The sequence below is a fragment of the Miscanthus floridulus genome, chromosome 2 (assembly GCF_019320115.1).
Source record: "Miscanthus floridulus cultivar M001 chromosome 2, ASM1932011v1, whole genome shotgun sequence".
NCBI classification, from domain to species: Eukaryota; Viridiplantae; Streptophyta; class Magnoliopsida; order Poales; family Poaceae; genus Miscanthus; species Miscanthus floridulus.
In genome coordinates, this window is record NC_089581.1 from 10374442 (window position 1) to 10390461 (window position 16020).

General features: G+C 45.8%; 1 long non-coding RNA gene across 1 annotated transcript; it reads left to right on the forward strand.

Moving 5' to 3' along the window:
* The first annotated feature begins 460 nt into the window (after positions 1 to 460).
* On the forward strand, positions 461 to 2621 carry LOC136537897 (uncharacterized). Its single transcript, XR_010779148.1, has 3 exons — positions 461 to 979; positions 1178 to 1571; positions 1667 to 2621. It is a non-coding gene; the product is annotated as an uncharacterized lncRNA (long non-coding RNA).
* Positions 2622 to 16020: the final 13399 nt, after the last annotated feature.

Consider the following 16020-nt stretch of genomic DNA (forward strand, 5'->3'; position numbering starts at 1 on the left):
TGCTGGTTCGGGATCCAGCACGGGCGGTGAACGGCATGCAGGATAAAAGATTGGCCGTTGCCAGTTTCATTTGTGTACCAGCAGCATGTGTGTGAGGAGGTTTCAGATATGTTTAGAGTTAACATTCAGAAACTTCAGAGGTATCTTCAAACTAATCTATCTATATCTATACTATAAAAGAGCGAAAGAATTAGAAATCCATTGTTACCATGAAAATTTCCTACCCACCGTAGATTGACACGTAGACCCACAGGAGAAGGACGGCAGGAACATACGAAACACTTGCTTGTTTCACGTTGGGACTAACTGTTCCTTCGTGTTTTTTTTATCCTTACCCGCCCGCCGTACCCGCATCCCCGTAGCCTTTTCCTTCCTTGCGCTGCCCCTCCCTCCAACCGTTCCGTCCCCGCCGAACAGTCGTCACTCTATCCCAATCCGCGCCGCCGCCCCGACCCAGGCCCCCGCAACAGCGTTAGTTATCCCTCCGACATTCCCGATCGGCGCCGCACCTCCCTCCCGATCCCGGGCTTGTTGTTGGTGAATGGTGACCCGACGCCGCCCCGGTCGCGGGCCGCTTCTCCTTCGGGCTCGGCAGGTGACCTCGCCCCCGTGTCATTGGCGGCGCGCGCTGGTGACGAGCGTGGCGTTGGGCGCGTGGGAGATGGCGACCGTGGAGAACTGCCGCGACGCCGAACACACGTCGACGACGATCAGGAGGACGAGGAGTCGAGGAGGTATAGAAGCCTCGTGCTCGTGATTGTTCTCTTCAGGAGGAAAAGATGGTGCCTGCGAGAAAGGCGTCGAAGCATGCAGGCGACAACGCCGGAGGCGAGGCGCTATGCGCGTTGGCTTTTTCCGACCCTATCTCCACCGCCTCCGCCTCCGTACAACGTCTTGTAAAAGATGGCATATTCCCTGCTTGTGCTGCGGCTGGGATTAAGTAAAGAAGAGACCGGGCGATCTCCTACCACTCGAGCAGGTGAAGTGATCACATCATAGCGAAGTGGTTTCAGTTTAGTTTTTGTCCTCCCGTGCTTGGCCTGATGGCCTACCTACGAATTTGCATGTCATGTGTTTGACGAAATACGAGTTGTATTACAAATTATTGGCTCTTTTGTCTTAATGGAGCAAAAGCAGGTGTTGCCTCTAATGCATCTATTTCTCTCACGCATTGCAGGCTGACCCCGAGGGGGCAGAGCAGGCAAGTTTACTGAAAGTAAGGCTGTGTTTAGTTCAAAAAAGTTTCCTAAAAAATGTTACAGTAGCTATCACATCGAATCTTGCGATACGTGCATGGAGCATTAAATGTAGACGAAAAAAAAACTAATTACACAGTTTGGTTGGAAATCGCGAGACGAACGTTTTGAACCTAATTAGTCCATGATTGAACACTAATTGCCAAATAAAAACGAAAGTGCTACAGTAGCCAAATTCCTAAATTTCGCAAACTAAACATAGCCTAAGCCTTCAAGAGGATGTCAGAACAGCAGGGTTCTACACTGTATCATTTAGCTTCCCCCTATTAAGGATGGCATGAGTTACAGAGACATTTGCAGCAGTCTATTCTGCAGGTAAAGAGTACTCTATATGTAATAATCTTTTTTGAACGCAATATATGTAATAATCTCAATGCAAGCAGTTCCTCATTTCCTGTGTATATTTGCAGACCTCTCCAACAGCTACCTGAGTCGGTTCCCAAAAGCTAATCAAGGACGGGACACCTAGGATACATCTTTTGTCGTCTGTATTTCCTCACTGTTAATCTGTTATGATGTCAGCTAAGGAAGAGGAACAAGGTAGCATCCTGCTCAACAACTAACTTTGATAGTAGAAGCTCTTGCACAATCAAAAAACTATATTTTGCTTTGCATCAAAACTAGGATATAAGCTATATATTTGGCTGCATATATTGCTTATCTCGTAACTTGAATCTTTGCCTTTACAATACCAAATCTTTGATTCTCATATTGATATAAGGTAACTTAAACCATACAATACTGCTTTGCTGTTTCTGAAAACTTGCACGGTCATATTTGAGAGCAATGGATTTGATCCAATCCACCCCGCCGACCATACATAAGTGCCAAATCTTATTAAAAGCATCAATAATACAGTAATGGACTACTAACTATATTTGCAAAGCACAAATCACAAAAATTACCTGTCCTGCTCTACGGATGGCCTATTGACATGTTGTGTGCAGCAAAGCCATGATTCTCAAGGAGAACATAAATGTGATTTGGTGTGCATGTCAGCAAATACCTTTGTTCTTAATTTTTTGTGTTCTGCAATCTTTGACTCCATTGAAACATGATGATTTACCCAAAGTTCCTTAGGGCATGATTGGTTGCTCCGCTCATGCCGTCTGAAGGGCCATCCGGTATCGCTCGGTGCACTTGCTCCATGTTTGGTTCCATCCCCTGCTCATACCTTTCACCTGCTTCCCCTCATTCATCTGCCCTCCCCCATCCCGCACGGCTCCGTCTTCTCAATTTCCACTTCCCTCTCGATGCAGGACGGTTTGATTCACGCATGTGTAGGGGCCCATGTGTCAAACACCAAAACTTTGGTGCATGCATTTAACCAAACACGACCTCGTCTCGTACTGGACTAACAACAAAGACAACCAAACACGACCGCCTGCACGAGCTCAACTTGGCTCCTTCGGTCTTGCACAGCCTGACCATCTTGGCAGTGGTGGGTTTGGCAGAGCTAAAGTTCAAATAAAGTAAAGGCCAAGTAAGAGCCAAAGCTACAAGTCCTAATAAATATTAGGTATGTGCGGTACCGCATATGCCATTAAAAAAGATGATTCGACAAACTTTACTGATATTTATTTATGAATATATTTTTTTCAACAATATCATGATCAGCCTTTGTTGATCATTAGCTTGAATACATCCACTGTTTACATGCAGACCATTATAGTTTTGATGGCTTATTAGCCGTGAAGAAAACCATGACAAGATCATTTATAATTACTAGACATTTCAATACAGATAAACAAGTTATAAGAGACTAAGAGCCATTAGACTTTCTGATTTAAAATGAGTCTCAAAATTTTCTTTTTAATTCTGTACTGTAAAAGAGAATTTTTTTTTTTTCTATAGACACGTACGTGCCGCACGTGAGTATGAACCACAATATGGATTTTGCTCCTTTGGTCATGGTCCCTGTAGTAGTCAATAATGAAAGGAAAACTCTACTAGAAGCATTAAAGTATTTATATATGTGTAATCTTGAGTAAATGTATGTTTTTGTGTTTGTAAAATGTATTAGTCATGAACTCAGCAATTCTCCTATCAAAGAGAACTTTTTTTTTAGATACGTGCGTGTAGCACGTGCATTTCCACTAGTAAAATGAAAAAAGATCGAAACGATAATAGTGTAAGGACCGGATCGGATGAAATACTGGAGATCAACTACATGTTGGCAATGGGGATGGACTATTATTTCTTAGCAATGGAGCGGGTCTAAATTACAGAAGACGATGGGCGATGGACTACTAGTATGTTAATAACAACATAGAAATGAACCAGTACCGAAGTTGATGAGGATCAACTACCAAAGGACGATGATGGGATACACTGTGAACCCGAAGGATCCACTAGAGAAGACTACTTACTCATCGTGCAATTCATCTGTAGCCTCCACCGGCTCACCAAGTCTTGTCTCGTGCAGCATTTAATTTGGCCCTGCCTGCATGCCTTTGTATATACACACTTTACCTGGTCTCATTTTGCACCATCGTCATTTGTTTTTTTGATGAAACCCATCGTCATTTGTTTGAGTCGCCACTGCTTGACGGCAGGCTATATAGCTAGCATATATAGAGGGGTCGCTTGAAATGCTGAGAGACAGAGACTGTGCGCGTGTGTGTGTTCTGGGATCGGAAGACGTCAGGAGGTCTTGGACAGGAAGAACGGTGTATGCATGCCTAGTCACACTTGCCATGGTTGGTTGAGGCACTGAGAGACAACGGGTGCGGGATGCAGGCTGGCGCAGCCCCACTCATGATCGTCATCTCTCAGCTGAGGCAAGTGTTCACTCTCCCCGACATAGGCAGCAGACCTCGATCACGTATCTGGAGTAGAAATGTGTATATTGTAACAAGAACTGCTCCAATACTCCCTTTTCTAAAAATAGTGCCGATCTCAGCAGACATGCTAGATAATTATTTTTTATTAGTTATTATATTTCTCTTGGGTCCTGCTTGGGCCTGCCTGTCCAAGCCTATAGCCCATCATCTCTTCTAGACCCCTTTGTTGCTAGAGTTTTGTTTCGTCGTCGACTAAGACGAGCGTGGACACTGCCATATATTGTGGGAGTCTAGATGCGGTCTGGTCGTGATGCGTTCCAACGACGCAAAGCAAGACCGCACCTCGCGGCAGCGTTACACTAGTTTGACAAGAGGACCGGGATTAGATTGAGAATTACTACTTTAGGTTTCTCTCTCGATCGTACTCACATCCTGAGTCCTTGCTTCGATCCACTGAAGGGGATGGTTCGTGTTCGCCGACTAGTGACTCTGCTGCCCGAGGACCTGGTGCTGGTTATATTGCAGTATACAATGAAGAGAGGGTTGTTGCCAAGCCTATGGCCTGAGCATCTGCGATCGAATGTAATCAGCTAGGCCTGTTCGTTTAAACTTATCAGCCGGCTTATCAGCTAGAATCTACAGTATTTTTCTCTCACAACAAAACAGCTTCAGCCGGCTTATGAGCCGGCTTTAATACCAGCAGAACATAGAAAAATCAGAGAATTACTCCAATAGACACATAGTTAACATAGTACATATTCATTTGCTACCACTTGCTACGAGCATCAAGCAACCGCAGCCTACTCGATCCTGCCCTATTTAACTCACCTGATCAACAATGCTCGTTTACTTATACAGCTTTCATCCACTCATCACCCCAGCTCCTCTTATATATGCGACTATACCACATTGTAGTCCACAAACTCGGATTGGCGATTTGAGAATTAATGGAGGGCACCAGGATAAGTTCTAACACGCACAACCAAAGTAAGTTGTTACATTCGATCGAGTATTATGAAAGTATTGTTGACCTTTGCACAAGAGGTTTGGTTCAAAGAGAATTCACGCTTTGCTGGTTTAAGACCGAGCACTTGATGGTAGCACGGGCGGTGAATGGCGTGTAGGACCAGTACCAGACTACCAGCTGCAGCATGTGTGCAGACATTTGAGGTGTGCGAGATAAACAGCTATCAAGAGCGGACGCCCAACGGGGTTCTCTTACTCGGTAGACACCTCTTTTCAGTGGTATGGCCTCGTGTGCGTTCAAGGGACAAGCAAGTATGCGTCCATTAGAGGTCTAGACATCCCCATCGCGTAAACATGAAGGGATTCAATAAGCTGTAAAGCACATCAGCGATCCTTAATCTGCAAAGCATATGATATCAGATAGGTCTATATACTATTGTTAATCTGCAAATATTGGTTCCTAAATGCATTAATTGCGCCACTTGAGGTCCAAAATTCATTCTTTATATTAGCGATCCTTAAAGTTATTTATGATATCAGATAGGTCTATATTAGCATATATGAGGAGAGAGCGAATCTCAAAGAAAATAGTGTTATGATCGCCTGGAATTCTTGGTGAAATGTATGCAGCTTTTGATGCCAATTGGAAGGTCGACAATAATAGGACGGTGTATAATCAAATGCAAGTTAATAGTTTCTGGGGGATAATGATATCTCCAAATAAGTGCATTTAATTCTTTAATGTGCTTGTCCATCTAGTCCAGTAGTCTCGAAAAAATGTATACATGTGTGTTCATTTATTAAAACAATTGGCAACATAACCCCCCTCAAATTATAGTTTGCTTTGGTTTTGCCTGAAGTCAAACTTCTTGTAACTTTGATCAAGTTCAAAAAAATATACTAACATATAAATCTTTAGATTAGTTGCATTTTAAAGTTTTCATAAAATATATTTTGATAGTGCATTTATATATCTAAACTCATAGGTGATAGTATACTTTTTGTGTACAAACGACTAAAAGTAGAGAAGTTTGATTTACAAAAAGAATCAAAGTGGACTATATTTTGGAATGCTGGAGTACTTAGTTTGCCTGTTCATGCTTGTGTGTGGGTATCACTTCCTCCAGTTCTCAGCCTAGCAACTCTTGTGACTGTTTTGGGGGGAAAAAAAGGTAGTGTTACAAAAATAAGTAAATTCTGTGAATGCCATTGGAAATAGTCTTGATCCTTTCGAGCTAAGTATATTTGAATGGTACTGTCAACATAATTTGACATTTGAAATTCAAAACAAAGGGGAAAACCGGCATCGATCTCACAGCCAAGAACAAGTGCGTATTTTATATATATGGTACTACCAAGAATTACCAAGACGGCGGAACTACTCAACAGACACATAGCTAACATAGTACATATTCATTTGTTAGCACTAATTACTAGCTGCTGGAATTCTGTGCAGCCCCCCTACTTAACTAGCCTGATCGACCATACTACTCGTTTACATATACACAACTTCCGTCCACTCATGAGCACATCAGCGCTGCATGTGACAATACCACAACCACAACTGCTGCAGCCAGCCTGCAGTCGACCTATAGCTAGCGGCTGGAATAGTGAGGCGATTTGAGAATGGAGGGCACCGGGACAAATTCTGACACCCAGGACGACCCAAGTACATCGGTTGTATAACCTGTCGTTCCGGCTGTTGCAGAGGAGGTTTGGTTCACCGAGACCGGACTGGTTCAGGACGAACCAGCACCAGGAGCTCGATGAAAGCAGCACGGCCCGTGGAGGAGGAAGGCTAGCCGACGCGCACGGCGAACAATTCCCAACAAATGGCGAGATTCAACCGAAATGTGGCCGAGCACTGCTTGCAGGATGCGGTCCAGGGCTTTAACAGCAGATCGAGACATCGCGCGGCTGCTATATACGGTCTTTCCGTGCGTAGCCTGATGCGAGGGCTCCACGCGGTGGGGTGGATAGGCTGAAGGGACTGAGAGTCCAAAGCCTCTCCGTATACGATGCCTGACTGGGACCGATCGGTCCCAATCTGCTGCTTTCTATGCTGCATGTCTCCTATCCTATCGTACGAACATTTTCAAAAAAAAAATTATGAAAAATCAAAGGAGTTGTGGTGCCAGCTGTGATAGGCCAAGGCCTAGACGCCGAACCGCCTGGACCCATATGCAAGACTATGATGATGATCAGAGCAGGCAGGCAGCAGGCCCAACACAAATTAAAAAGAGCCCAACTAACCCAGTGCAGCCACTTCAGAAAAAAGAAGTGTAGTGGGCGAGAAGTGAGAAAGGAAAGCGCAAACGATAATGCTACGAAGCGGGCGTCTGTCCGTCCAGACGCTCCGTTGATAGGCCGCGTCGCCAGCCCAATAACCTCCCGCTCCTTCGTTTCTCAAAAAAAAACTACTCATCCACTCATTCCTATCAACTCGTTCTATTGCTCCTATCCGCTCGTCTGCCGCCTCCGAGCGCATCGCACTGCTCATCCACTCATTCCTATCCACTCATTCTATCGCTCCTATCCGCTCGCCTGCTACCTCCGAGCGCATCGCACTACTCATCCACTCCATTCGTTTCCTTGCCCCTAATTTCTCTCTCCCCAATCTGCTCTCTTGTGCACATCCAACACAGAGTAGCGAGCACCGATGGTCTGCGGCATGCCGGTGAGTCGCAACGTGGCGGTGCGGAGGCAAGAAAGCCCCAGCGGCATGCGGTAAGCGCAGAGGCGAGCTCGTGTCAACGCGGAAGCTGGCGAGCCCCGGTGGCAGTCGCTCGTGCACGATGAGGCAAGGCCAGCAAGCCCCTCCGCCATGTCAGCAGCAGCGCACGGTGGCGGGAGCGGCAGCTCCCAGCTCCAGCGCGTCCGCGTGGCGCGCCTCTCTCTCGTCTCCGGCAATGAGCTACGTGGCAGTGAAGAGGCTACGGCTCCCACCGCGGCGCTGAGGCCCGGGCCCCGGTCATGGCGTGGAGGCCTAGAGGGATGCCCCCAGCGCGGGCCATGGCGAATCGGTCAGTAGAGAACAGACCTTTGATCCTCGGCCAAAATGAGGTCTAGTCCCGGCATTTTTTACGTCTAGGACTAGAGATACCTTTAGTCCCGTTTGGTTGCTCCAACCGGGACTAAAGGTCCCTCCCAACGGCTACTGCGTCAGACAGAGGTGGCAGGGACCTTTAGTCCCGGTTGGAGCCACCAACCGGGACTAAAGGTAGACTTTTACTCCCGATTGGTGGCTCCAACCGGGACTAAAGGTCCCTGCCACCTCTGTCTGGCGCAGTAGTCATTGGGAGGGACCTTTAGTCCCGGTTGAAGTCACCAACCGGGACTAAAGGTCCCCTTTTATATCCCGGCCGTCTCCTTCTTCCTCCCCGAGCCCGAGCTCAGCACATTTTGAAGCTCACTGCACTAGTATTCTTGCTTCATCCCTCCATTGTTCCTCCATCCATTCTTCGATTCCTCCGTCGATTTCTTCGATTCCTCCGTCGATTCTTTAGTTGTAAAGGTTACCAATCTCATACTCTCATTTTTTACCATTGTCTTATCTCATTTTGTTCACTATATATATATATATATATGGTTCTTTATTGTGGTTTTTTTCATTTGTAAGCAATTTGAGCTCAAAATCACTTCAAGCTTGCATATTTACATGAACGAAGGTTAAAGTAGCAGTTGAACTTGCGGACCGTGTTCATCTCGGCGAGCATGTTTGTCGATGGGGAACCCTACGGGCCCCCCATAGACCATGCTGCAGGGAGGTAGGCCTTGGCAACAAGGCCTACAGCCCAATCGCCAAGAAGAACGCGGAGCAAAGCAATGTGCAAAACCGAAACTCCAACTCAAACTATACAAGGAAAGATGCCCGAAGCGTAGCTTAGGACTCTGACCTTGTATCCGAATAGGACACAAACAACGCCTCTCAGCGCCTGGACTATAAAGGGCTGGTGAGGGTACCCATTGTAAGAGGAGAACGCATACCCGATACTCGAAGCAATACAACGCAAACAGGCTAACGCCAAAACTGGACATAAGGTTATTACTCGACCAAGTCAAGGGCCTGAACCAGTATAAATTGTGAGTCTCTTCGCATAACCGCCGAATTCTGCTATTCACCGAAGCCCGAACAACTGTCCCGGGTACCCCCGTGGCAGGCTATCGGTGGTAAAACATCGATAGCTGGCGCGCCAGGTAGGGGCTTTTGACGATTTTTTTCTCGAGAGTTCGGCGGACCTCAACCTCAAGATGACCTTTTCGATGGGAACAACCTTTGTCTTTGGATCCTGGATCTGCAAGGCTGACGGCGATGGCAAGCTTCGTACCCGTCTCCGAGAAGAAAAAGAATTCGATGACGAAGTTCAATACAAACTCGCCGAGAAGATGACGAAACTCTCAACTTCGGATACAACTCGGAATAAGGAAGAAAGCGGATACGAAACTGACTCTGAAAAAGAGATACAACCCGATTCCAAGACAATCTTCACGGCACAAGAGCCAAGCCTAATTGGACTCGGAGACACAACAACGACCGCAAAGGGATACGCCCCGTACAACTCAAAGAAGAACTTGGGAACTTACGGACTGCGCAACACGGCATCAGTCTATCAACACTTTACCCAAAACAAGATGAACTCAGCAAGAAGAATACTCCTGGAGGGAGCATAAGAAGGGATGATCATGACAGTGACCCCGCAAGATTGTGTGGTGCATTGGCCAGGTTCTTTCACCTCAAGCAAAGTCCAGACTGGCACGCGCGTTGAAGAACTACCTTATCAAGAGAGAAAAGAACTCGGATCTAGTTCAGAAGCTACAGACAGCTCAACCAAACGAAGGATGGAATACCGTACAAGAAGAGCTCGGAAGAGGTATACTGTATACATGGTGGAGCAGTTAGAACAACCTTTGGAACCACCACAGATACCAGATATAAAATCTTCAGACGAATCAGAAGGCAACATCTCGCCAGATGAGAAAAGCGACAGCAACGAAAATAATGAGCAAAGACTAACAAGGCTAAAGAAGAACAAATTGAAAGCTGGAAGGAGGAACCGGGCTAAACAAAGGAAGCAAGTCTAGAATAAATACAAAGCGGAGCTAACGGAATACAACAGAAAGAAGGCGGAAAAAGAAGCCACAAAAAATACAAAAAGGGAAAGAATTGAAGAATTAACAAAGGAGTTGTACACCCTCACAAATAACGGGAAAGCAAAGGAAGACCAGAAGAAAAAAGTCGGGGGATCAGAAAAACAACTCGGCGAAGAAATTCCACAGGAGCCACAAAGGGAGCAGCCACCCAAAAAATCGAATTTTCAAAGGATAGGACCAGTAGAAAGTGCTGATATCAATGGAAGGAAGGAACACTACTCAAAGCAACAAGAAAGAGACAAACCAGAATTGAGCCAACGCTACCAAGAAATATCAAAGAAGATTTGACAAAGAAGATGACTACGGAGAGTCTGAGTTAAAAGAAGATAGGTCTTATTACAGAAGGGCAAGATCGCCAGATTACGGAAGAATGGAACCATACGACAGATTCCCTTGTTTCGCAGGAAGACTACAAACTTTAAAGCTACCGCACAAGTTTAAACCAGCAAATCATTCCAAGTATGATGGTAAAGTCAAACCAAGACAATGGCTAAGGGTTTACTCCCAATCTATTGAATTAGCTGGAGGAGACGACGACATCAAGGCTCTATTCTTCCTAATGGCCCTCAAAGCAATGCCGCTACAATGGTTTGACAAATTGAGGCCAAGATCAATCAGGTATTGGGAAGACTTGCAAGAAGCTTTCTGCAACAACTTCGCAGGCATTATTACCCATCCAATGACTGCAGCCAAATTGAAAGGAGTAAAGCAAAGGAGAGGAGAAAGTATAAGGGAATACTATAGAAGATTTGGAGAATTCAGGGCTCAAGTCCACGACATTACTGATAGGGAGGTGATAGAGGCCTTTGTAGAAGGAATCTGAGCAAACTGGCAATACAAGAACTATTTCAATGAGAACCCAAGAACAAATGAAGACTTCAAGAGGGTTGTTGAGAAGCTAATTTCGTCAAAAGAAAGAACTCGGCACAGATTTGCTAGGGACAACCCAGAGAATAGAAGACCCGATTATAGACAGCAAGACAAAAGACCAAGGCAGGACAATATGGTGGCAACCACAACAAAAGAAGATACAATGGCAACGACAATGATAGCAATCACAATGGCAACTACAACAATAGCAACAACCGTAACAACAGCGGTTACAACAGTAATAGCAACTATCAGAGTAACAACTACCGAGGAAGAGTGCTGGAAAACATAGAAAACATGCCATGTCACATACACCCAGGGGCCAGACACAGGTTAGTTGAATGCAGCACTTTTCAGCGGCAATTCATAAAGAGAGAAAACAGGAATCAAAACAACTCGGAGCCAAAGCAAGAAGAATCTAAGAAGGAGGAAAAGAGAGCTGAAGGAGATTATCAAGAACCCCAACACCAATTAGCGGTGATATTTTTAGGTGTTCCTAACACACGAAGCAAAAGACAAGAGAAACTAGCTCACAGAGCCATCATGGCAGCTAAACCAGCCATCCCAAGATATCTAGATTGGTCAGAGTACCCCATCCACTTCACAAGAGAAGACCAATGGACCAGTGCAGCAAACGTAGGATGCTACCTGCTGGTACTAGGTTCGACTATCGCAGGAGTAGCAGTAACTAAAGTACTCATCGATGGAGGAGCCAGGCTTAACATAATTTTCGCAGATACTCTCAAAAGGATGAATCTAGATTGTGAAGGTCTAATGACACCCACAAGCACACCATTCTATGGAATAGTACTCGGCAGAGCAGCTATGCTCCTCGGACAGATAACCCTACCCATCACCTTTGGCACACCAGACAAATACTAGACATAATTCATCAAATTCGAAGTTGCAGACTTTGAATCATGCTACCACGCAATACTTGGGAGACCAGCTTTAACAAAATACATGGCAGTACCACATTATCCATACCTACTGCTCAAGATGCCAACAACAAAGGGCGTATTATCATTGAAAGGAGATCTAAAGAAAGCACATGGTTGCGACGTACAAGCAGTACAAATATCCGAAAGATTACAAGATATAAAGGAAGGAAAGGAGATTGCAATGCTGGCCAACAAAATGAACCCAGATGAGATTAAGATACCGGCTAAGAAGCCAAGCAACTTCGCACCACCAAAAGAAGCCACTACCAAGACTATTGACCTACTGACTGGTGATCTGGAGAAGACGGCAATCATCAGTGCAAATCTCGACCCCAAATAGGAACTCACGCTCACCAACTTTCTTCGGGACAACAAAGATATTTTTGCTTGGAAGCCAGTAGACTTGCTAGGGGTCCTAAGGGGGTTGGCTGAGCACATAATTGATGTGAACAAAGGGTCCAAACCTGTTAAGCAGAAGTTACGAAGATTCGCTCCAGACAAAAGCAGCAATCAAAAAAGAGATCACCAAGCTCATGGCAGCAGGATTCATCAGAGCAATAATCAACCCAGATTGGCTTGCCAACCCGGTCCTAGTAGAGAAGAAGAATTCAAAAGAATGGCACATGTGCATCGACTATACAGACCTCAACAAACATTGCTCAAAAGATCCATATGTCCTACCAAGGATTGATCAAATCATCGTCTTGACAGCAGGATCAGCTCTGTTATCCTTTCTAGATTGTTATTCAGGCTATCATCAAATATCCTTAAGAGAAGAAGACCAAAGCAAGACTTCGTTCATTACACCCTTTGGGGCATATTGCTATAAATCAATGCCTTTTGGGCTAAAAATGCAGGGGCAACATATCAAAGAGCAATTCAAACTTGCTTGAGGAGTCAAGTCAGAAGAAATGCAGAAGCATACATTGATGATGTAGTAATCAAGACAAAAGAACCTGGATCATTGATAGAAGACCTCGAGGAGACTTTCAAGAATCTAAAAGCATGGCAGTGGAAGCTAAACCCCACAAAGTGTGTTTTTGGGGTACCATCAGGACAACTACTCGAGGAATTGAAGCAAGTACAAAGCAGGTTAAAGCCATCATGGATATGAAACCTCCAAAGAAAGTTAAAGACATACAGAAGCTTACAGGATGCATGGCATCACTCAACAGATTCATCTCCCAACTAGGAGAAGAAGGGCTACCTTTCTTCAAATTATTGAAAAAGGCAGGAAATTTTGAATGGACAGAAGAGGCAGAAGAAGCATTCCAAAAGTTAAAAGAATACTTGGCATCATCACCAGTAATGACACCACCAAAAGACAAAGAGGACATGATGCTATACATTACAGCAACCAAGAACGTTGTTAGCACAACAATTGTGGTTGAGAGAGAAGAACCCGGACACGCATACAAAATACAAAGACCAGTCTATTACATAAGCGAAGTACTAACAGAATCAAAAGTGAGATACCCACACGTGCAAAAACTACTTTATGCAGTGTTGATATCATAAAAAAAGCTGAGACATTATTTCTATGAACACAAGATTACAGTGGTAACCAATTTTCCACTTCAAGACATTCTACGCAACAAAGATGCAACAGGTCGGATATCAAAATGGGCAGTAGAACTCGGTGCTCTCAACCTAGACTTCAAACCAAGAACATCAATCAAATCTCAAGCAATATCCGACTTCATTGCTGAATGGATAGAAATCAGTCAAAAAGAACCCGAACCAATACTTGATCATTGGAAAATGTATTTTGACGATTCCCTAAAGTTAGGAGGAGCTGGAGCAGGAGTACTATTCATATCACCAGAAGGGAGACAGTTAAAATATGTGCTACAAATACTTTGGCAGGCAACTAACAATGAGGCAGAATACGAAACATTAATACACGGTCTAAGAGTTGTAAGCTCGCTTGGGATCAAAAGACTACTTGTCTACGGTGATTCAGCTGTAGTAATCAATCAAGTCAACAAGGATTGGGATTGTACAAAAGATAATATGGATGCGTACTGTGCAGAAGTCAGAAAATTAGAGAAAAATTTCCAAGGGCTCGAAATCCATCATGTACTAAGAGATTCCAACATTGCAGCAGATGTGCTAGCCAAATTAGGATTAGATAGAGCAAAAGTACCACCCGCTATATTTGTGGAAGAACTCACAGCCCCGTCCATCAAACAACTCGGAAACATAGAAAAAGAGAAGGAGACAACAGATCCAATGGAAATAGATCAAGCAGAAGAACCAGACCAGTCAAGACAAATCATGGTCATACAAAGTGATTGGAGACAAACATACGTTGATTTTATCAAAGAGAAGAAACTACCCAAAGACAAAGCAGAAGCAACTCGGGTTGTACGAAGAAGCAAAAACTACGTTCTGGTGGGGGATAAACTATACAAAAGAGCAGCATCATTAGGAGTACTGCTTAAATGTGTTCTGACAGATAAAGGAAAGGAAATCTTGGATGAAATCCACTTAGGATGCTGTGGAAATCATGCAGCCTCTAGGACACTAGTCGGCAAAGCATTCAGAACCAGTTTCTATTAGCCAACAGCACTCAAAGATGCAGAAGAGCTCGTCAGAACATGCAAGAATTACCAAATGTTTGCTAGGCAATCACATGTGCCGGCTCACAACTTAATATGCATACCGCCAGCTTGGTCGTTCTCATGCTGGGGGCTGGATCAAGTCGGACCACTCAAAAAAGCAAAAGGAGGCTTCAAATACATATTTGTGGCAATCGACAAATTTACAAAGTGGATTGAATACAAACCTTTGGTCAAATATAGTGCAGAAAAGGCAGTGGAATTCATACAAGACATCATGCATAGGTTCTGTTGGTGTTTCGGATCGGGGGGTCCTCAACCGACTAGTGAATTTGTTCTGCGTGCTCCCGATTCCGGATGGTGATGCAAAGAGACACAAGGTTTATACTAGTTCAGGCAATCGGCGCCCTACGTCCAGTCTGAGGGATAGAACTTGTATTCCTTGCACCGAAGTGCTCGTAGTAGGGGGTTACAAGCTAAGGGAGAGAGGGAACTTGTCCCAGGTCTCGGCAGGGTGTTGTGGAGCCGTCTGAGATGTTGCTCTCAAGCGGCTGGAAGGTGTGCGTGTGCGTGTGTTCTCCGGGCCCCCTCTCTAAGTGGCCCAAGTCCTCTCCTTTTATAGTTGAAGGGGGGACAAGGGTAGTACATGTATTACTATGCGGCGTCATGCTGACAGGGACAGCATGTCCAAGCCCTGTGGCCTGTTCCTGTGGCGGCGTGGTCATCGGAGCGGCCCATCCTTGGAGTACTGGGGCGGCATGGTCGTCCCATCAGGTCCTGTGCGTCGTGGAAGCCCCAGGAATGCCTTGGAGTGGACGTGGCGGCGACCATAAGCCGCTGTGGATGAACTATGCACGAGGCCGAAACTTGGTCGGGGCCGAGGCTGGTACTGCGGTGGGGGGTCTCGGCGGGCGTGGACCCCAACATTGCCGAGGCCCTGATGTACAGTGCCGAGGCCTTGGTGTACAGCGCCGAGGCCTTGAGCGGGCAGCTGATCATGGACACAGTGGTAGGACACAGTGGCTAGTAACCCCCGCCACATCCTATCCCAGGCGCTGACGGCAGCTAATCGTGGTCACAGTGTTTGGACACAGTGGCCGGTAATCCCCGCCGTGCCCTGTCCTGGCCGGTATGGTGCTAATGCGACCTCGGGTCGCGTCGGTCCTTCTCCTGTCCTGTGCATCGTGGAAGCCCCAAGAATGCCTGGGAGTGGACGTGGCGGCGACCATAAGCCGCTATGGACGGACTATGCATGAGGCCGAAACTTGGTCGGGGCCGAGGCTGGTACTGCGGTGGGGGGTCTCGACAGGCGCGGACCCAACATTGCCGAGGCCCTAATGTACAGTGCCGAGGCCTTGGTGTACAGCGCCGAGGCCTTGAGCGGGCGGCTGATCGTGGACACAGTGGTAGGACACAGTGGCTAGTAACCCCCGCCACATCCTGTCCCAGGCGCTGACGGCGACTGATCGTGGTCACAGTGTTTGGACACAGT